At 38.8% G+C, this 23,191-nt stretch overlaps 2 pseudogenes; one reads left to right on the top strand and one right to left on the bottom strand.

Moving 5' to 3' along the window:
* The first annotated feature begins 173 nt into the window (after positions 1-173).
* On the top strand, positions 174-7,340 carry LOC136377076 (zinc finger protein 623-like; annotated as a pseudogene).
* Positions 5,771-6,127, bottom strand: LOC136375895 (large ribosomal subunit protein P1 pseudogene; annotated as a pseudogene).
* Positions 7,341-23,191: the final 15,851 nt, after the last annotated feature.

The following is a 23,191-nucleotide window of genomic DNA, read 5'->3' as shown; positions in this document are numbered from 1 at the left end:
GTCATTAAAACAATGGTATGTTAAGGCAAAGAAGGCTAACTGTTCAAATACTGGGCAAGGCTGCAGACTGTTAACAACACTGTCACTACCTGGCTATGTGATCCTATTTATACAAGCCATTCATTCAGGTCCCTTTACTTATCTCCAAGGATTAATGGGATAAAGTTCTCATAATGTACTTGGCTCTTCAAGTGAAAGGTATTATGAAAATGAATGCAGGTACTTCTTTACTTTCAGTTAGAAATTTTCCACTGTTGTTAGAACCATACACATGTTTATGTTCTGACCCATAATTCTCTTGATAGTAAAGAAGGCTCAAGTTAATATCTGTCTGAATTTTAAAAGAAGTGTTTACTTTTACTTAAGGCTAGAAAGGTCCCAAATACAAATTTGGTATCTCGGAAGTTCAGGCCAGCCACAGCTGTGAGCAGAAGCAGGTAGAGGAAAAGCCCATTTGCCTAACCCTGAAAGTGACCGTGGAAAGACCCTCCAGCCAATCCTACAATGAGGGAGTCGGCAACGGCACTGTCGGCACTGTCGGAACTGGTGGCGCCTAGTCAGTAATACACAAACTCTATTGTTCTTCCATTCATTTCAGGGCACACGTAAGTATCTATCATGTATAAATTATTATGCTGGGACTTCAGAAAGATTTAAAAATAAGTGGCAAACAGTATTTTTTTTAATCTTCAAGAAGCTCATACTCAAATTGGAACATGAGAAATATCAAGTCATGTAGCTTTTTTAAAGTGAAGTAAAAATACAGGGAACAAACAAAAAATTAAGTGTGTAACAGAATAATTTACTGGGTTATTAATTTGGTTTATGTTACTAAAGTCTCCCTCTCATCCATTCCAAACAGGTTTCCAGGGACTCTTCCTAGGCAGAAAGTTGCCTGACAGGAACTCTCTCTTAGACAATTCCAGCGGGCACTACTCACATTGCAAATAAAATCCTTCTGGACCACAGCTCCTTAGATGCAATGTCAGTGTTATCCCTGGACTTGTGCCCAGCAATCTGCCTTCCTGGTTCCTTGCTGTTTGAGATTTTGCTAGGGGATTAAGGAGGTAAGAGCATCCAGGGTGCAAGGCAGAGAGAGAGAGAGACAGAGAGAGACAGAGACAGAGAGAAGGAAGGAAGGAAGGAAGGAAGGAAGGAAGGAGGGAGGGAGGGAGGGAGGGAGGGAGGGAGGGAGGGAGGGAGGGAAGGAAGGAAGGAAGGAAGGAAGGAAGGAAGGAAGGAAGGAAGGAAGGAAGGAAAGAAAGAAGGAAGGAAGGAAGGAAGGAAGGAATTACAGAGAGAGAAAAAAAAATTCCCCAAACTGGAAAGGAATGCTAGATCAGGATTCTAATAGTGGGGACAGCAGCTTTGCTTCCTAGAAGGACTCAAATGGATGCATGGTGGCCCTAGAGGGGGTGGGTGCCCCTGCCACTCGGTCCATGAGCAGAGTTTTGCCTGGCTTCTAGGAACCATAGATCCCTGAACAATGAGGATGTCAATGTCCATTGTCTCCCATTTTCTAGGCTCATCATAAACCTTCCAAGACTCCAGTGCACCCCTAGGGAGAAAAGGAATGAAGCCCAATAATAAGTGAGATTGGGTATCCTTCTATCCAGCAGAATTAAGACTGGGATTACGTAAATCTGTGGTGAATTTAATTTGATTTAAACAAAATAAAGACACGTGGCATTTCTTGTACACTTCAATTTGCACTTACAAATTAATACCTACTAGTGGTGGATACTATATACAAAAGCATGTTTGGTGAGATACGTAAGATTAATAACTGCAGGTAACAGCAGAGTGAATAACTGCTGAGAGAGTTTAGAGAAAGAAAAGAGCAACAGGACCTAAAGTAATCGGACGTGGCTTCATGGAGAACCTGGGACAGGACCAGGGCATAAGGAAAGGGAAGGAGTTTGTAAAGGTGGAAAGAGTAGAGACAAGTCAGAAGGGAAAAGCAGTGTAAACAGAAGCAGGAAAACGAGCAAGCACAGGAAGAGCCTCACAGGAGACTGGCCTCCTTGGAGAGTGGACAGCTGAGGATAAAGGTTATGTGGAGTATCAGATCCCAAGTCTGAGCTTCCATACTCACTGTACAAGGCAGGGTTCTATCAGAGAATGATCAGTAGAAGGTACATGCATATAGATTATACTGTAATAGTGTAATTTATTATGTTTATTGTGATTATATGGTTACTACACTACTTATTATAATGGTTTTATTATAATATGCCATGTAAAGGAATTGGCTTATATGATTGTGGGAATTGGTAAGTCTGAGATCTGCAAGGCAGGCCAGCGGGATGGAAACTCAGGCAGGAGGGGATGGTATAGGCTACAGGTAGAATTTCTTGTTCCTTGGGGAAAATCTCAGTTTTGATCATAAGGTCTTTCACCTGATTGAATAGAGCCTACCCAGATTATCAAAGATAATCTCCTAATTATAAAAGATAATTAGTCTCTTAAAGTCAACTAATTGTGGATGTTAACCATATCTACAGAATACCTTCACAGCAACACCTGGATTAGTGTTTAATAGAATAACTGGGTACATGAACCTAGCCAAACTGACACATAAAAGTAACCATCACATTGAGCACACTCTTCATGCCATCCCTAGTGTATTTTTACAGGAGGATGAAGTCTTCAGACTTTCCCTTGTGGACCTCAGGACAGATAATTTCCTATAAAGTAGGCCAATTCACCACCTTTCCTTGGATATATTTAATTCCTTTCTTATATATAAATATACTTATTCTTAGCAACTTTCTATTTTTCTTCATCCTTTTCCCCCCTACCATGCCAAGGGAGTATTGTGGTTATATTAGTGTGGTTTTGTTTTGTTTTGTTGTTTTGTTTTTTTCTATTTATAGCAACTGTTAGTGTCAGTCTCCTGAGTTGGCGAAACCCCTGGTTGTCTGTCATACCCACAGTCCCCTTGTACAGCTGCCTTCTATGGGGCCTTATTGTTGTAAACCTCCAGTCTTGTCACTCGTAGCCCTGGGCCGCTGATTGGAACAAAGGCAACCAATCCACTGGCTGACAGTGACCTGTGAGTGGGCTAAACATAAGAGCTTTGCCCAAAGAAGAGGTTAGTAATTAACTAGCAGACTGATTTATTTTGTGGAGAATATGAATATGATAAAGAGAGGGTTAGGCAGTTGGCAGTAGAAACAGTAGCTGAAAGATAAACAAGAGGAGGCTGACCTCCGAAACCATTAGACAGCAGCAACCAGTAGAGCCAATAAGTAAGCAGAAATGGTGAGAAGACAAGCTGAAAAGGCTTCCAGAAGACAAGGTAGTTGCTTAGTAATGGTAGGAGCAATAGTTCCAGGGGTTCATAGGAACTGAGTAGATTTTCTGGTGGAGCTCCAGAGTGAGGGGGCACAAGTAAGGAAGAAGAGATAATTGGCTAGCCCTTATTCTGGGAAATTCAAAATAACCCAGGAACCCAGGAAAATGCATACAAGTAACTTCACAGAGACTTGGAGAGAACTCAGGAGCTAAAAGTTTATTTAGGTTTCAATGCAGTTCTAGCAACTGATTTATCTTCTCAGACCCCCAGGAGAAGGCTTTCATTGCTCCCTTACTTTGGCATGAATCTCTCTTCCTCCAAGGGTCTTACATATATAGTTATGGTCCTAATCATCTGAAGGGCTCGTTCATATGTCAAGAATTACATCCTCTCAGAAGTTTTCCCTTATCCTTTCCCCGCCCCACCTCCACCTTGTTTGAGTCAGCTGTCTCCTTTCTGCGGTCCTATAGCACCTTCCATAGCCTTATGTCAGACACTATCTCATATGGTAAATGTAAGTTAACTTGTGGATTCTTGTGTCGACCCTAGCTTCCAGTATTGTTCTTCTCTATATCTCCAACATATAGCATAGTCCCTACCATAAAGTAGCCAAACAATAACTGTTTGTTGAATGCAGTTATTGGATTAGAGAGAGCTCCTTTTATTTAGGCCAAAGGAGGGAAAAGCAAAATTCCAGAAAAGCAGAAAGGGCTGTTACCAATACTCAATACCTTATCCCCAATAATAGTGCAGGAGCTGAGAACTTAGTTGATTCCTAGTTAAAATACACATCTTTATGGTTATACAAAAAACTTTCCAAGTAGCCAATTTTTGTTGGTTCAGCTTGACATCTGGTGCTACGATTCTTCAATTCTAAAGGTGCTTTAGCCAGCCCTATTCCTTTTAAGGAGATAAGAGTCAGCTATGTTCCCAGTTAGCCTCCAGTTTCTCATCTGAATTCAGATCCACACTCTTGGGCAGGCCAGGCTTGAAGCTCACTCTCAGAGAGCCCCCGGGCTCCAGAGCTTACAGTCCAGGATCCAAACCCCAGCCCTACCCCTTGCCACGTTTGCAATCTCAGGCAAGTTCTTCACCTCTCTGAGCCGGGCTGATAGAAATGGGAATAATAACAACTTCCTCATACCTAGCACATTGCACATAATGGGAGCCAAATAAATGTGAGTTTCCCTTTCTATTCCTCAGGAGGTGAGAGGAGCTAGTAAGTCATAGGGTGATGCTGGACAAAGGCCCTGACATTTACAGGATCCCTGAAAATGAAAAGTGACCGCAGCCTAGGGACCACTTGCCACATCTTTAAAATCTGATAAAAAACAGGTTATGGTCACTCAAAGCCATACTGCACCTGAGCTAGCAGTCCTGGTGGATTCCTTAATCAGAGCATGGAGGCATATTCAACCCTGCAAGGCTGAAATTGGGGCACAGCTGATAGTGAGATAGGCTCCACTGAAGGCAAGAAAATATTTGCCTGATTTCCAAGCAAGGAATATTGAGAGATTCATCAAATGCTTTGTCAGAGCTCTGGGACTGTCCAGAGGTGTCTGAGAGCAAACCCCTGCAAATCACAACCCTGGGATTGAGAAAGGAGAGAAAGGGGAAGGTTTTTGTCAGTTGAGAAATCTGAGTATTCATAAGAATTTCAAACACATATCCATCCCTTCTGAGGTCCCTAAGGGAAGCAAAGTAAGACCAACTATTCTGATTTTCAGGGACTTAAAAGCCAAATAATTTGGGTGGGAAGTTCAGGGTCTATGCTTTCTAGATGCTCCAAGAAGAGTTCCCTTAAATCAGTATGAAAAAAGAGATAAAGCGGGGTGTGGCCTGGCGCCAACTCCTGGCTTCAGTGTGAGGGTGGTGGCGTGGGCAGCCCTGTGGGAAGGGGGCTGGGGGTTTGTGTGCAGGACAAGCACCGTCTTCTCACTGCTGAGCGCTGGACTCTGATTTAGGAACTAGTGACCAGAGGTGACTGGGAGCCTGAATTTCTGAGGATGGAAATTCACATAAGATAATGTTTAAAACACTCACAGTGATGGAGCTCCCAACCCCACCCTTCCCCTGAGTTTGGTGGGGGGAGGTCTTGAACCCAGATTAGAGGGACTGTTCGGAAACCTGGAAGGGCAGAGCCTGCAGAGTTCCCTGTCACAGGAGGGAAGTTTCAAGCAGGTGACAGTTACTCAAAGATTCAAACTGGAGAGGTAGCCTAGTTGTGAGCTCCAACCTCATATTTCAGAGAGGGCTTATAGAAGGAGAAGCCCAGCTATGTGAAACGGCAAATGCTTGCCATTTAATTCAGATCTAATTAGATGTCAGCTTTCTTTCTTTCTTTCTTTCTTTCTTTCTTTCTTTCTTTCTTTCTTTCTTTCTTTCTTTCTTTCCTTCTTTCTTTCTTTCTTTCTTTCTTTTTTTCTTTCTCTCTCTCTCTCTCTCTCTTTCTTTTCAGAGTTCACCTTTTTATTAAATAATACAAGAGGTTTGGTCAAAAAGACCAAAGCCCATGTCATCATCAGACTCTTCAGATTCTTCTCTTTTTGCTTCTACTTTCTTCTCAGCTGGGCAGTGCAGTGGAAGAGGCAAAACCTCCTGCTGGTGTAGCACTAGCTGCTGGGGCAGGCCTACCAGCCCCTACACTGCAGATGAGGCTTCCAGTGTTGACATTGGCCAGAGCCTTTGAAAACAAACCTGTCCAGAAAGGTTCAACATTTATACTAGCTGCTTTACTGAAGGCATTGATCTTATTCTCTGTCACCATCACCTCATCGTCGTTAGATTAAGGGCAGGGTAGGTGCAGGTGAGCTCTGAGACAGAACACATGGTGTGGGTGAGTGCTGCCCGAGTGGTGCTAGTTGCCAGGTGAAGTGAGGACTTCACCCCACCATGGCCTTAGCCTCCTTGGAAGAACTGAGCACCTTACCAGCAGCTGGAGAAAGAGGCCAGATTTCTTATACTGGGGAGAAACCTTCCAAAGGTAATGGATGGGAAAGGCTTCAGCCAGAACTCCCACCTTGCAGATCACCTGAGACTTTACACCAGAGTAAGACTCTATGTGCATAATGCTTGTGGGGGAGACTTCATTCACTGTGTGGCTCTCCCTGAGCAACAGAGAGCACATGCAGGAGAAAAGCCATTGAGATGCACTCAGTGTGTGGAAGCATTCTGTCACAGCTCAGACCTCATTGAACACCAGGGAGTTCATACCCAGGAGAGACATTTTGAATGCAAAGAATGTGGGGAAGGCTTCAGTCAGAGTTCGTTACTCACTCAACATCAGAGAACTCACACAGGAGAAACACCCTATGAATGTAATGAATGTAGAAAATCCTTCATTAGGAGCTCAAGCCTTATTCGACATTATCAGGTCCACACAGAAATGAAGCAATATGAATGTAAAAAATGTAGGAAGGCCTTTCCTCATTTCTCAGACCTCATCAGACTTAAGAGAATTCACACTGGAGAGAAGACCTTTGAATGTAATGAATGTGGATAAGCCTTTATTCCGTTATCAAAGCTTATCCAACATTGGAGGATCCATATTGGAGAGAAGCCTTATGTTTGCAATGAGTGCAGGAAGCCTTTCAGTCAGATATCAAACTTTATTCAGCATCAGAGAGAAGCACTGGAGAGAAGAAACTCTACACATGTAATGTAGGTGGAAAAGCTTTTTTTCTGAGTTTATACCCTATTTGACACCAGAAGATTCACACTGGAGAGAAGGGATGTGAATGTAAGGACTGCGGGAAAGCTTTCCCTGAAAGCGCCAGGTTTCTTCTACTTCAGATCATTCATACTGGAGAAAAGCCCTGGGAGCGTAGTTATTGTAAGACAGGGTTTGTTCAGAAGTCAAACTTCCTTCAACACCAGAAAACTCAAACTTTATAAATATAGTCAGTATGGGAAAGATTTCCACTCTACCCCAAACTTAAAAAATAGTCACACTGTTCACTAACAGGGACTTCTCTTAAATAAAACCCACATACATCTGGGTGAGAAGTCTAGATGTCATGGGAAACATACAAATAATTTATAAAGTAATTATTCTACCGCTCAGTGAGTAATGTTTGAAAGTACCTGGCATGAACCCTAATTAATGTGGCCTTGGATGTGTCAGCATTTCCCAAAGTCACTGATGGGGCTGCTTTAGGAGCGGGCTATCACCTACTGCTTTGCAGCAGCGCTGGACTGCTGTCTTCCTCTTCAGCTAGGAACGTGTGTCCTTGGGAGAGCCACATGATTGGGCAACTGACTATGTGCTGGAACAATTCAGTGGGAGGAGCTAGGTCTCAAGAAAAGGTTTCTGTATTTTGTTACACAATTATAATTTATTCCTGAGTTAACTAACTCCATTTTAAAGAAAAGAAAAAAAACAACAACAACTGATAGTTAGTCAGCTCATGATGTACTCTGACCTGGCTACTTGGCAGGTGAGGGAAGAGGTATGGCAGGATGGGGATAGAGTCCCAAAACAGGATGAGCTTGCTAGCCAAATTTGTCTGACTGAAAACATCACAACTGTCACTGATCACTGCTTAATGTGTTAAATTTATTACCAGGTGGAAAAAGTGCTAAATAACTACAGCTCTTCTGCAACCAGTATCTCCCAACTCCGTGATAGAACACTTATTTAATTGAATAGATTGCCCAATTTATTTTTAAAGGCAAGTGACACATGACTAAATACCCCTTTGTACTATAGTTGGTGAAAGTCATTTTATCATTTCAAATCCTCTCATAGATATTCTTAGAGTAGGGCTTCAATTTTCTTTAAAAAAATTTGGCCCTGAGCAGTTGGCTCAGTGGCAGAGTATCAACCTGGTCTGTGGGAGTCCTAGGTTCAATTCTTGGTCAGGGCACACAGGAGAAGTGACCATCTGCTTCTCCACCCCCGCTCCTCTTCTCTCTCTCTCTCTCTCCTCCTCCCGCAGCCATGGCTTGATTGGTTCAAGCAAGTTGGCACTGAGGATGGCTCCATGGCCTCGCCTCAGGTGCTAAAATAGTTTGGTTGCCAAGCATCGGAGTAATGACCCCAGATGGGCAGAGCATCGCCTTTAGGGGCTTGCTGGGTGGATCCTGGTTGGCTTGCATGTGGAAGTCTCTCTCTCTACCTCCCCACCTCTCATTTAATTAAAATTTTTAAGCAAGAGAGACAGGAAGAGAGAAAGGTGAGAAGCATCAACTCATAGTTGTGGCATTTAGTTGTTCATTGATTGCTTCTCATACATGCCTTGCAACCTTGGGCTCAAGCCAGTGACTTTGGGTTTCAAGCCAGCGACTTTTGGGCTCAAACTAGCGACCATGGGATCACATCTATGTTCCCATACTCATGCTCAACTTGTGAGCCTGCACTCAGGCCAGATGAGTCTGTGCTCAAGCCAATGACCTGAGGTTTCAACCTGGATCTTCAGCATCTGAGGTCGATGCTCTATCTACTGCATCACCACTGGTCAGGCTAAAAAAATTTTTTTAATTCAATTTAGAGAGACAAAGTGAGAGAGAGAGAGATAGAGAGAGAGAGAAACATGATTTGTTCCATTTACTCATTTACTTATGCACTGTTTGGTTGATTCTCATATGTTTCCTGGCCTGGGATCAAACCTGCAACCTTGGTGTATGGGGATGATGCTCTAAACCCCTGGTTGGCAAACTGTGGTTCGCAAGCCACATGCGGCTCTTTGGCCCCTTGAGTGTGGCTCTTCCACAAAATACCATATGTGGGCACTACCTCGATAAGGAATGTACCTACCTATATAGTTTAAGTTTAAAAAATTTGGCTCTCAAAAGAAATTTCAATCATTGTACTGTTGATATTTGGCTTTGTTGACTAATGAGTTTGCCGACCACTGCTCTAACCAACTAAGTTACCCAGCTAGTGCCTCAATTTTCTTTCCTCACCAAAAGTAAACTTTCTGGGTGTCTTTTAAAATGTTTTGAAATAAAATTGATGAGATAGTAAGTTACCACTTACAAATAAATTTTCATGTTGTTTTGAAAGAGTTAATTTGAAAACCTTCTATATGAAGATTATATTAAGATGTCAGACTGAAGGAAATCTTATAAAATGACATAAAAGGTTGACATATGGGAGAGACAAGAAAGGGAAGGGGAATAATTGGTAATAGGAGAGGGGACCAAAAGTACCATTAATGTATCAGAAATTTTAAGGAGATAGTATTAGATCTTTGAAAAACCAACTAGAGCAACTGAACCACAATTACTTCTAAGCTCAAGACTGCTAAGAGGGGCACTGGCTGGATAGGTTGGCTGGTTAAAGTGTCCTCCAGGTACACCAAGGTTGCAAGTTTGATTCCCGGCCAGGGCACATACAAGAACCAACCAAGGAATGCATAAATAAATGGAAAAACACATTGATGTTTCTTTCATTCTCTTTCTCTCTCTCTCTCTTCCTTCCTTTCTTTCTAAAATCAATTTTAAACTGCTAAGAGGGTAGAGACAATTTCATCAAGGCTCCCAGCTCAGAGAGAACAGATTTAGTTAATAAGACATGCTAGGGTAATGACCAGAGTGATGCATTGAAACATTGCATGTGGAGTAGCTGGACTGCTTGTCCTGTCCTTTCTCTTGCTTATAATAGTCCACAGATCAAAGCAGTGAGCCTGTAGGTCCTGGGAGCCAAAGAACAGAACAGTAGCAGTGGACCCTGGGATAGAAAGCAAGACTTCTGACTCTGAAAATAAACACTCTGCCCAGCAAGATGTCCTTCCCTTCCCCTATTAGCACTAGAATCAGCCCACAGTATAAGCAGGAGTACAGTGCTACCACGGATTCTCATTTACAAAGTTCAAGAATAATTAAACAAAAGAATACAAGTTTGTATAAGCACCAAACTCAGTAAATTCTAAAATATTACCTGAGAAATAAATGAGAGTTATTAAAATAGAAGGATAAATATAAATTGTATTTTATAATTTTAAGAAAAATATTATGAGTAATGGCAGTGTGAGAGATACTCCTGATCTCTCCCCTTGAAATTTCAACAAATTGAACAACTAAAATACAGTGAAGGAACCCCAGCTGGGATTGCAGGTGTGCCTGAAAGATCCGCACACCAAATGGACTAAAGGAGGGACTGGGTGAAAAGGGGGGTAGAAGATAAAATGCAATCGCACTGGCCTATGGAGAGGAGAGGAGACAAACCTGGAGTGACTGGGTTTTTTTCTCTGCTGGGCAATTGGGAGGAGGGAAGTTCGGCCTCTCTGAATTTTGTCTGAGGGGTACAGAGAGGGAAATTTGGAGTGACTGGGTCTCCCTCTGCGGGGAGAAGTGGGGAGACAGAGGGGCAGAGGGGTAGATAAACAAAAGCGGCTAGAGCATGAGATCATAGCAAGTGTTTCTGTGGTCCACTTGCTGCCTGCACTTGGCAGAGACAGAGAAAGCTAAAGTTCAGCCCCCCAGCCTCCCAGATCCCACCTCCCTCACCTTGTATTATGGATAGGGGCAAAGACAAACCCACAGCTAGCTCTCCAGGGCCACCCTCTTTCTTGAAGAACAGAGGTGCTCCAAGTCCAGACCTCAGGTCTGTTCAGACCTAGAAAAGAATGCCCAGAAGCTGGAGATCTCCATTGCTAGGGTTGTAAAGCCAGAAAAATGAAGTGGTAAAGCTGAAGCCCTAAAGCCGCAGGCATAAAGCCCTCACAACATGCCCCACCCACCAGTACAACTGTGGTCCTGCCTACATCATTGAGACAGCAACATTTCAGCAGACAGCCCAGACTTCATAGAGCTAAAAGTTGTAATACAGCAACACCTACTGGAAGAACCCTCTCAAAACCAAAACTTATTTTTCCTTTATTTTGCCCCTTTTTCCTTTTTTTCCTTATTCTTTTTTCTCCTTTTCATTTTTTAAATTCATGTTTTTATTTTTTGTGAGTGTTTTATATTTTATTTTTTGTTCGCTTTTGATTTTTTTCTTTTGTTTTTTCTTCTTTACTTGTCACGATTTTTTAAAATTTTAATACTTTATTGTATTTTTCAATTTTTTTCAAATTTTTTTTAGTTGTTTGTATATTAGAGTTTTTAAGAAAACCACTCTCAAATGCCATCAAGAGAAGAAGAAGTCGAATGCCATGGCTACACAAGACAGAAATGTATTTCAGAAAGAAAATGAGAAATCCCCAGAAAAACGATCTCAATCACACATGAAAGCCTCGGAGTTAAATGATAGAGAATTCAAAATTGAAATTCTCAAAATACTCAACGAGATGCAAGGAGACACTAACAGGCAATTTAATGAGCTCATAAAACAAATTAATGAACAAACAAATGTCTCACCAAGGAGATTGAAACTTTAAAAACAGAGATGAAGAACTCAATACGTGAACTGAAGACTGAGGTAGCAAGTTTAGCTAATAGAACAAGCCTGATAGAGGAAAGAATCAGTAACATTGAAGACAGGCAACTAGAGATGCTACAGAGAAAAGAGGATAGAGACTCATGAATTAAAAAAAACTGAGAGAGTTCTACAAGAATTGTCTGACTCCATTAGAAAGAGCAATATAAAAATAATGGGTATATCAGAAGAATAGAGGGAGAAAGGATTGAAGAGCCTATTCAAACAAATAATTGAGAACTTCCCAAGCCTATAGAAAGAGTTAGAGCCTCGAATCCAAGAAGCAAACACAAGGTTGCATTACCTCAACACGGACCTACTCCAAAATACATCATAATAAAACTGTCAAAAATTAATGTCAAAGAATACTCAAGGCGGCAAGGGAAAAGACAACCATAACATATAAAGGAGAGCCCATTAGGTTATCATCAGATTTCTCAGCAGAAACTCTACAAGCCAGAACAGAGTGAACCCAAACATTCAAAGTACTGAAAGAGAGGAATTACCAGCCAAGGATACTATATTCATCAAAGTTATCCTTCAAATATGAAGGAGAATAAAAGCTTTTACAGATATACAGAAGCTGGAGGAATTTATCACCAGAAAAACTTCACTGCAGGAAATAATTGGGAGGTTATTCAACCAAACACAAAGAGCTAAACAAGTCCAAATTACAAGTAAAAGCTCCAACAAGGTCACAATAAAAATAAAGATAATCTGTGACAACAATAGTATAAAAGGGTAGAGGATAAAGATCTGCAGTAGCAAAGGAGGATGGAGTGCTGGAGCACTCATATGACAAAGGACCCTTGTACATATGAACATTTTCCCCCCTAACCTAATGGTAACAACCATGAAAAAGCCACTACCGAAATACATAGCTTAAAAAAAGGAGAAACGGGGAAGACGTATGGAATACCACCAAACAAACACATCTGACAGAAACAAAAAATAGAAGAACCAAATGAGACTCGGAGACACCAGAAAACAAAACATAAAATGGCTATAGGAAATCCTCAAGTGTCAATAAGTGCCTTAAATGAAAAGAACTGAACTCACCAATAAAGAGGCACAGAGCAGCAGATTGGATCAAAAAGCAAAATCCAATCATATGTTGTCTTCAAGAGACACATCTAAGCTTCAAGGAAAAAAGTAGATTCAAATTAAAAAGTTGGAAAACTATTCTCCAAGCAAATAATACCCAAAGAAAGGCAGGTATAGCCATACTCATATCTGACAACACTGACTTCAATACAACAAATGTTACCAGAGACAAAGATGTACAATTCATAATGATAAAGGGGATATTTTATCAAAAAGACATAAGACTTCTTTATATATACACAAACACAAAGAGACACACACACAAACCAAACCAGGGAGCACCAAAGTATATAAGACATCTACTAACTGATCTAAAAATAGAAACAGACAAAAACACAATCATACCTGGAGATTTCAACACACCAGTGATGGCTTTAGATAGATCAGCCAAATGGGAAATCAATAAAGAAGTATCAGCCTGGACACTCTGGACCAAATGGACATAAGAGACATTTATCAATATAAAACATTTCATCCCAAAATGTCAGATAATACATTCTTCTCTAGTGTGCATGGCACATTCTCAAAGATAGAGCATATGTTGGGCTACAAAACTAACATCACCAAACTCAGGAGGATTAAAATTATACCAAGTATGTTTTCTGATCACAGGCTTTGATATTAGAATTGAACTGTAAAAAGGAAATAAAGAAACACACAAAAATGTGAAAATTAAACAAGATTCTTTTAAAAAATTACTGGGTCAAAGAAGAAATAAAAGCAGAGATCAAAAGATATATACAGACAAATGAAAATAACAATATGATATATCAAAATTTCTGGGATACAGCAAAAGCAGTAGTGAAAGGAAAGTTTATATCATTATAGGCTTATATCAAGAAATAAGAGAGATCCCAAGTAAACAGCTTAACATCACACCTTAAGGAACTAGAAAAAGAAGAACAAAAGCAACCCAAAGTCAGCAGAAGAAAGAAAATAGTAAAACTTAAAGCAGAACTAAATGAAATAGAGAACAAAAAGATATAAAAAATAAATATAACAAAAAGCTGATTCTTTGAAATAATCAGTAAAATTGACAAACCACTGGCTAGGCTCACTAAGGGAAAAAAAGGAAGGACTCATATTCAACAACCTAGAAGAAATAGATAAATTTCTAGAACTATACAATCTTTCTAGACTGAGCCACAAAGAAGTGGAAAACCTAAATAGACTTATAAGCAGGGAGGAAATAGAAACGACTATAAGAAACCTCCCCCAACACAAAAATCCAGGACCAGATGGGCACACTAGTGAATTCTACCAAACATTCAAAGAAGATTTGGTACCTATTCTTCTAAAAGTCTTCTAAAGAATAGAAAAAGCAATACTCCCCAAAACATTTTATGAGGGAGGCCAACACGGCCTTCATACCAAAAACTTGCAAGGACAACACAATAAAAGAAACCTACAAACCAATATCTTTAATGAACACAGATGCAAAAACCCTAAACAAAATACTAGCAAATCGAATACAACAACACATTTAAAAAATAATACATCATGATTAAATGGGATTTATTTCAGGAGCACAAGCATGGTTCAATATATAGAAATCAATCAACATAATACACCACATCAACAAAACAAAGAACAAAAACCATACGATTCTATCAAAAGATGCAGAAAGCACACTTAATAAGATACAAAATCACTTTATGTTTCAAACACCCAATAAAATCGGAATAGAAGGAGAGTATCTCAACATAATAATGGCCATATGTGACAAACCATCAGCTAATATCATACTAAGTGGCGAAAATATGAAGGTTTTTCCTCTAAAATCAGGAACAAGATAAGGTTTCCCACTCTGTCTACTCTTATTCAACATAGTTCTGGAAGTTTTAGCCAGAGCGATCAGGCAAGAGAAAAAAACAAAAGGCATCCATATCAGGAAAGAAGAAGTAAAGGTATCACTTTTTGTGGATGACATTATCCTGTAAATCAGTGGTTCTCAACCTTTCTAATGCTGTGACCCCGCAATACAGTTCCTCATGTTGCAGTGACCCCAAACCAAAAAATAATTTTGGTGGCTACTTCATAACTGTAATTTTGCTACAGTGATGATTCGGGATGTAAATACCTGATATGCATTATGTATTTTCCAATGGCTTTAGGCGACCCTGCCAGGGTCACGACCCACAGGTTGAGAACTGCTGCTGTAAATAAAAAACCCCAATGACTCCACCACAAAAGTATTAGAAACAATAAACCAATACAGTCAAGTTGCAGGATACAAAGTCAATATAAAAAAGTCAATTCCTTTTCTATATGCCAACAATGAAACTTCAGAAAATGAACTAAAATAAAATTCCTTTTACAATTGCAACAACAACAAAAAATAAGGTACCTAGAAATAAACTTAACAAAGAATGTGGAGAACCTATATACTGAAAAAAACAAAATATTATTGAAAGAAATTGAAAAAGACACAATGAAATGGAAAAATATTTCATGTTAATAGATTGGAAGAATCAACATAGTTAAAATGGCCATATTATCCAAAGCAATATACAAATTTAAATTAATCCCCATCAAAATCCCAATGTCATTTTTTAAAGAATTAGAACAAAAAATGACCAGGTTTGTATGGAACCATAAAAGAACCCAAATAACCAAAGCAATCCTGAGAAAGAAGAATGAAGCCAAAGGTATCACAGTACCAGACTTCAAATTACTATATTTTAGAGCCATGATAATCAAAACAGCATGGTCTTAGCAGAAAAATAGATATACAGACCAATGGAACAGAATTGAGAGCCCAGAAATAAAACCACATATATATATATGGACAAATCATCTTCAACAAAGGAGCCAAAAACACACAATGGAGAATAGGAAACCTCTTCAATAAATGGTGCTGGGAAAATTGAAAAGCCACATGCAAAATAATGAAATTTGACTACAGTCTGTCCCCCTGCACAAAAGTTAATTCAAAATGGATCAAAACCCTAAATATAAGATCAGAAACAATAGAAGAAAACACAGGTACTAAGCTCATGGACCTTGACCGTAAAGAACAATTTATTAATTTGACCTCAAAGGCAAGGGAAGTAAACACAAAAATTAATGAATGGGACTGTATCAAACTACAAATTTCTGCACAGCAAAAGAAACTCATAACAAAACAAATAGGCAGACAACTAATTGGAAGATGATATTTGCAAACAACAGTTCTGATAAGGGATTAATATCCAAAAATATATAAAGAACTCACAAAACACAGCAATAAACAAGGAAACTATACAATTAAAAAATGAGGAGAGAACCTGAACAGACACTTCTCCCAAGAGGACATACAAATGGCCAACAGATATATGAAAAGATGCTCATCTCCACTTGCTATTCGAGAAATGCTAATCAAAGCTACGATGAGATACCACCTCACACCTGTTAGACTGGCTATTATCAACAAGACAGATAATAACAGGTGTTGGAGAGGCTCTGGAAAAAAAAGGAACCTTCATTCACTGCTGGTGGGAATGCAAATTTGTACAACCATTATGGAAGAAAGTACAGTGGTTTCTCAAAAAATTAAGAATAGAATTACCATATGACTCAGTAATCCCTCTACTGGGTATATACTCCAAAAACTCAAAAACATAGGTATGTAAAGAACATGCACCCCCATGTTCATCGCAGCATTATTCACTGTGGCCAAGACATGGAAACAACCAAAGTACTCCTTGATAGAAGGTTGAATAAAGAAGATGTGGTACCTCTATACAGTGGAATACTACTCAGCCATAAGAAATGATGACATAGTAACATTTATGACAATATGGATGGACCTTGAGAACATTATACTGAGTGAAATAAGTAAATCAGAAAAAAGCTAAAAACTGTATAATTTCACACATAGGTGGGGTATAAAACTGAGGCTTATGGGCACAGGTAAAAGTGAAGTGGTTACCAGGTAGAAGAGAACATGGGGGAGGGAGAAAGGGACTTGAGTGAATGGGGAGTGGGGAGGGGTAGGGGCAAGGGTGTAAAGAGGGACAAATATATGGTGACAGAAAATGATTTGAATTTGGGTGATGGGTATAGAACATAATCAACAGTTCAAATGCTATAGAAATGTTCACCTGAAACCTATGTACTCTTAGTGATTAATGTCACCATGTTAAAGTTAATTTTCTAAATAAATTTAAAAATTAAAAACAAATAAATTAAAAAGAAAAGGATTATAAATAAAGTAAAATATTACAAATATAATAATTATTCTCAAAAAGATTCAGGATGTTATTATATCCATGAAAATTAAGCAAACAGTGATCTTAGAGAATAAAAACATGGTTTTTAATATTAAAAAAAATACTCAAAAGATGTGTATCACCCATAGAATCTCCTTGAAAGGATTACTATCAGAGGAAATTGTACAAAATAAATAATGAACCAAAGAAAAATGAAGATATTCAAGAGATGGTGGAGAGGAAAGAAAGTAGTTAACTTGTACTTGTCTAATGTGGCATATGTTGAAAAATTAACGATATAAATTTAAACTTTAGATTAGATGTTGGCAAGCTTTTGCTGTAAAAGGCCAGAGAGTAAATATTTTCTGGTTTGTGGTCCAGTTTCTGCCACAACTACTCAGCTCTGCTGCTGTAGTGTGAAAGCAGCCATAGACAATATGTAATTGAATGGGCATGACTGTGTTCCAATAAACCTTTATTTACCAAACACACAGCAGGATAGAGCTGGCCTGGAGGTCAGCCCGAGATGTTGAGTTTTAAATTATTGCAATGTACAGATGGCAGAGACAAGGCATGAAAACCATGATCTTTCTCTCTTCCTCTCTCTCTCTTTTTCACATTCGTGCACACACACACAAAACGAGGTGGCAGAAAAAGAAACTGTCAATTATTATAATACATGACAAAAAGATTCAATTACTTCAATAAAGACAAAGAATCTCAAGTTTGGTAAACAAGAATAACAACATATCTAGTTTTTTGTGTGTGTGGGTTTTTTTTGTATTTTTTCTGAAGTTGGAAACGGGGAGGCAGTCAGACAGACTCCCGCATGCGCCCAACTGTGATCCACCCGGCATGCCCACGAGGGGGCAATGCTCTGCCCATCTGGGGCGTCACTCTGTTGCGACCAGAGCCATTCTAGTGCCTGAGGCAGAGGCCATAGAGCCATCCTCAGCGCCCGGGCCAACTTTGCTCCAATGGAGCCTTGGCTGCGGGAGGGGAAGAGAGAGACAGAGAGGAAGGAGAGGGGGAGGGGTGGAGAAGCAGATGGGCGCCTCTCTTGTGTGCCCTAGCCGGGAATCAAACCCTGGACTCCTGCATGCCAGGCCGACGCTCTACCACTGAGCCAACTGGCCAGGGCCACAACATATCTAGTTTTAAGCTATTTAGTGAAAATATATCTAAAATGAAGTTTGAAAATAAAAGAACATACAAAGATATATAAACCAAATGCTAAACATGGATAAGTGTGTTAACATTAATGTTAGACAAAAAAGAATTTCATATTAAGGGGATTTGACAAGATAAAGAACATTCATACTGATGAAAGATGCAGTTCCATAAGTTCTATTAATAATGAATTTTACAATCCTAATGATATAACATCAAAAGTCATGATGGTGATATAACTTATAAAGTAAAAACTGATAGAAAGACAACTAGGGATGAAAATACACAGCCATTTTGAAGGACTTTAAAATATCTCTGAAACTAACATATCAAATAGAAAAAAATGAGTAAGGATAGAGAAGATTGAAATAACACAGTAAAGAAGCTTGATTGATACCTGGCCTGTGGTGGCACAGTGGATAAAGCACCCACCTGAAATACTGAGGTCGCCCATTTGAAACCCTGGGCTTGCCAGGTCAAGACACATATAGGAGTTGATGCTTCCTGCTCCTACCCCCTTCTCTCTTTCTCTCTCTCTCCCTCTTCTCTAAAATAAATAAATAAAATCTTTTAAAAAATATAAAAAAAGAAGCTTGATTGAATAGGTATAAAGAACTTTTATTCAATAAACAGTGAATGCACAATCTCTCCAAGGACATGCAACATCAACTAGCTGCTAAAACACAAAGAAAATGTTAATAAATTCCCAGATAAGAAATCATTCTGGTCACATTCTTTCATCACACTGCAATAAAATGTGGACTAAACAAAGATATATAACTTTTATAAACTTAGAAATTAAAACACACTCCTTTAAGTATCTTTAACTTTAAATAACTTTAATAAAAAAATTAGATGTCCTAGGTTCGATCCCTGGTCACAGCACACATGAGAAGTGACCATTTGATTCTCTTCCTCTCTCTCTCCCCCTTCTTTCTCATTTGCCTCTTACAGCCAGTGACTTGATTGGTTTGAGCATCAGCCCAAGGCCTTGAAGAAAGCTTGGTTGATTCAAGCATCATCCCCAGATGGGGGTTTCCAGGTGGATACTAGTTGCGGTGCATGTGGGGGTCTCTCTTTATCTCCCCTCTTCTCACTTAAAAAATAAAAACTTAAATAAAAATTAAAAAGGTAGTTAGAATGAAGCTTCAATTATTTAGAAATGACAATAGCTACAATTTATTAAGCATTACTATATCACCAGCATTGTACTAAGTGATCTACATGGAATATCTAATTTTATTATCACCATAATTCTGAAGGGTTGATATCATTATCACCCCATTTCACAGATGAAGAAATAAAACTCAAAGGTCTGTTAAATAACCTGTGCAAGGACACAGAGTTGATAAATGGTGGAGTTGGGATTTGAACCTAGATGGTGTGGTTTGAAACCAGTGTATTTAACCATTACAAAAAGAAGGATAATGTGATCAATATAAATCAAAATCTAAGAGTGACATCACGGAAATGGCGCCGTGAGCAGTGCGTCCGACAGATCTCCCCAAAATCACAACAAATTTATCAACTAGAAACAGAAAAATTTATCCTCGGAGCATTCCGGAGTTCCACACAAACTGAAAGCGAAAGGACTGTTATCACTTGAATCTGAGAGACGAGGGTGTGGAGGAAGCTAACTACCGCAGGGACGTTCATTCAAGCTGCAGAGGGAGTGCGCCTGTGTGCTATCAAAAAGACCACCCTCAGATGCCAATAAGAAAGAGGAAATCGAATATTATGGATACAAAAGAAAGAGAGGTAACACAAATAGATGTGGAAAAATCTATGGAGAAAAGACTTAACATATTGGAAGCCTTGGAGCTAAATGACAGAGAATTTAAAATAGAAATCTTAAAAATACTCAGAGATATACAAGAAAAGACAGAAAGGAAATTTAGGGAGATCAGAAAACAACTCAATGAACACAAAGAATATATTACCAAGGAAATTGAAACTATAAAAACAAATCAAACAGAAATGAAAAAATTCACGAGCTGAAAAACGAGGTAACAAGCTTAGCTAACAGAACAGCCCAGATAGAAGATAGGATTAGTGAAATAGAAGACAAACAACTTGAGGCACAACAGAGAGAAGAAGAAAGAGACTCAAAAATAATAAAAAACGAGAAAGCCCTAAAGGAATTGTCTGACTCCATCAGAAAGAATAACATAAGAATAATAGGTATATCAGAGGGAGAAGAGAAAGAAAATGGAATGGAGAATATACTCAAACAAATAATAGACGAGAACTTCCCAAGCCTGTGGAAAGAACTAAAGCCTCAAATTCAAGAAGCAAACAGAACACCAAGTTTTCTTAACCCCAACAAACCCACTCCAAGGCACATCATAATAAAGATGACACAAACCAATGACAAAGAAAAAATTCTCAAGGCAGCCAGGGAAAAGAAGAGTACAACATATAAAGGAAGGCCTATTAGATTATCATCAGATTTCTCAGCAGAAACTCTACAAGCTAGAAGAGAGTGGACCCCAATATTTAAAGCCCTAAAAGAGAGGAACTTTCAGCCACAAATACTATACCCATCAAAGCTATCCTTCAAGTACGAAGGAGATATAAAAACATTCACAAATACAGAAAAGATGAGAGAATTTATCAGCAGAAAGCCCCCACTCCAGGAAATACTAAAGGGGGTTTTCCAACCAGATTCAAAGAACAAAAGAAAACACCACCACAAGTAACAGCTCCACCAAGAACACAATAAAACCAAACTTAAACTGTGACAACAAAGGAAAAAAAGGGGGGAGAGGATGGAGATTAACAGTGGCAAAGGACGGTGAAGTGCAGAAATACTCATAAGATAGGGTACTACAATGAATATGGTAGGTACCCTTTTCATTACTTAATGGTAACCACCCTTGAAAAAACCACCACAAAAACACTTGACTTAAAAAAGGTAGCAACAGAGGAAAGAAGTATGGAACACAAACAAACAAAAACAAATGATAGAAAAACAAAAGAGAAGAATCAAACAAGATACAAAACTAACAGAAAGCAATTTATAAAATGGCAGTAGGACACCCACAAGTGTCAATAATTACACTAAATGTAAATGGATTAAATTTACCAATAAAAAGACACAGAGTAGCAGAATGGATTAAAAAAGAAAATCCAACTATATGCTGCCTACAAGAAACACATCTAAGCAACAAGGATAAAAACAAATTCAAAGTGAAAGGCTGGAAAACAATACTCCAAGCAAACAACACCCAAAAAAAAAGCAGGTGTAGCAATACTCATATCTAATAATGCTGACTACAAGACAGAAAAAGTACTCAGAGACAAAAATGGTCATTCATAATGATTAAGGGGAAGTTGAATCAAGAAGACATAACAATCCTTAATATATATGCACCAAACCAAGGAGCACCAAAATATATAAGACAGCTACTTATTGACCTTAAAACAAAAACTAACAAAAATACAATCATACTTGGAGATCTCAATACACCGCTGACGGCTCTAGATCGGTCATGCAAACAGAGAATCAATAAAGATATAGTGGCCTTAAACGAAATACTAGAACACCTGGATATGATAGACATCTACAGGACACTTCATCCCAAAGCGACAGAGTATACATTTTTCTCTAGTGTACATGGAACATTTTCAAGAATTGACCATATGTTGGGCCACAAAGACAATATCAGCAAATTTAGAAAAATTGAAATTGTACCAAGCATATTTTCTCATCATAAAGCCTTGAAACTAGAATTCAACTGCAAAAAAGAGGGGGAAAACCCACAAAAATGTGGAAACTAAACAACATACTTCTAAAAAATGAATGGGTCAAAGAAGAAATAAGCGCAGAGATCAAAAGATATATACAGACAAATGAAAATGAAAATACGACATATCAGAATCTCTGGGATGCAGCAAAAGCAGTAATAAGAGGAAAGTTCATATCACTTCAGGCCTATATGAACAAACAAGAGAGAGCCGAAGTAAACCACTTAACTTCACACCTTAAGGAACTAGAAAAAGAAGAACAAAGACAACCCAAAACCAGCCGAAGAAAGGAGATAATAAAAATCAGAGCAGAAATAAACGAAATAGAGAACAGTATAGAAAAAATCAATAAAACAAGGAGCTGGTTCTTTGAAAAGATCAACAAAATTGACAAACCCTTGGCAAGACTCACCAAGGAAAAAAGGCACAGGACTCAAATAAATAAAATCCAAAATGAAAGAGGAGAGATCACCACAGACATCATAGATATACTAAGAATTATTGTGGAATACTATGAAAAATTATGTGCCACCAAATACAACAACCTAGAAGAAATGGATAAATTCCTAGAACAATACAACCTTCCTAGACTGAGTCATGAAGAAGTGGAAAGCCTAAACAGACCAATCAGCAGGGAGGAAATAGAAAAAACTATTAAAAACCTCCCCAAAAATAAAAGTCCAGGCCCAGACGGTATACTAGTGAATTCTATCAAACATTCAAAGAAGACTTGGTTCCTATTCTACTCAAAGTCTTCCAAAAAATTGAAGAAGAAGCAATACTTCCAAACACATTTTATGAGGCCAACATAACCCTTATACCAAAACCTGGCAAGGATGGCACAAAGAAAGAAAACTACAGACCAATATCTCTAATGAATACAGATGCTAAAATACTAAACAAAATACTGGCAAACCGAATACAACAACATATTAAAAAAATAATACATCATGATCAAGTGGGATTCATCCCAGAATCTCAAGGATGGTTCAACATACGTAAAACGGTTAACGTAATACACCATATCAACAAAACAAAGAACAAAAACCACATGATCTTATCAATAGATGCAGAAAAGGCTTTTGGTAAAATACAACACAATTTTATGTTTAAGACTCTCAACAAAATGGGTATAGAAGGAAAATATCTCAACATGATAAAGGCCATATATGATAAACCATCAGCCAACATCATATTAAACGGCATAAAACTGAGGACTTTCTACCTTAAATCAGGAACAAGACAGGTTGTCCACTCTCTCCACTCTTATTTAACGTGGTGCTAGAAGTTCTGGCCAGAGCAATCAGACAAGACAAAGAAATA

This window comes from Saccopteryx leptura, chromosome 6, assembly GCF_036850995.1.
Source record: "Saccopteryx leptura isolate mSacLep1 chromosome 6, mSacLep1_pri_phased_curated, whole genome shotgun sequence".
Taxonomy (NCBI): domain Eukaryota; kingdom Metazoa; phylum Chordata; class Mammalia; order Chiroptera; family Emballonuridae; genus Saccopteryx; species Saccopteryx leptura.
The sequence above is the reverse complement of the archived record's forward strand: the minus strand, read 5'-3'. Positions and strand labels throughout refer to the sequence as shown.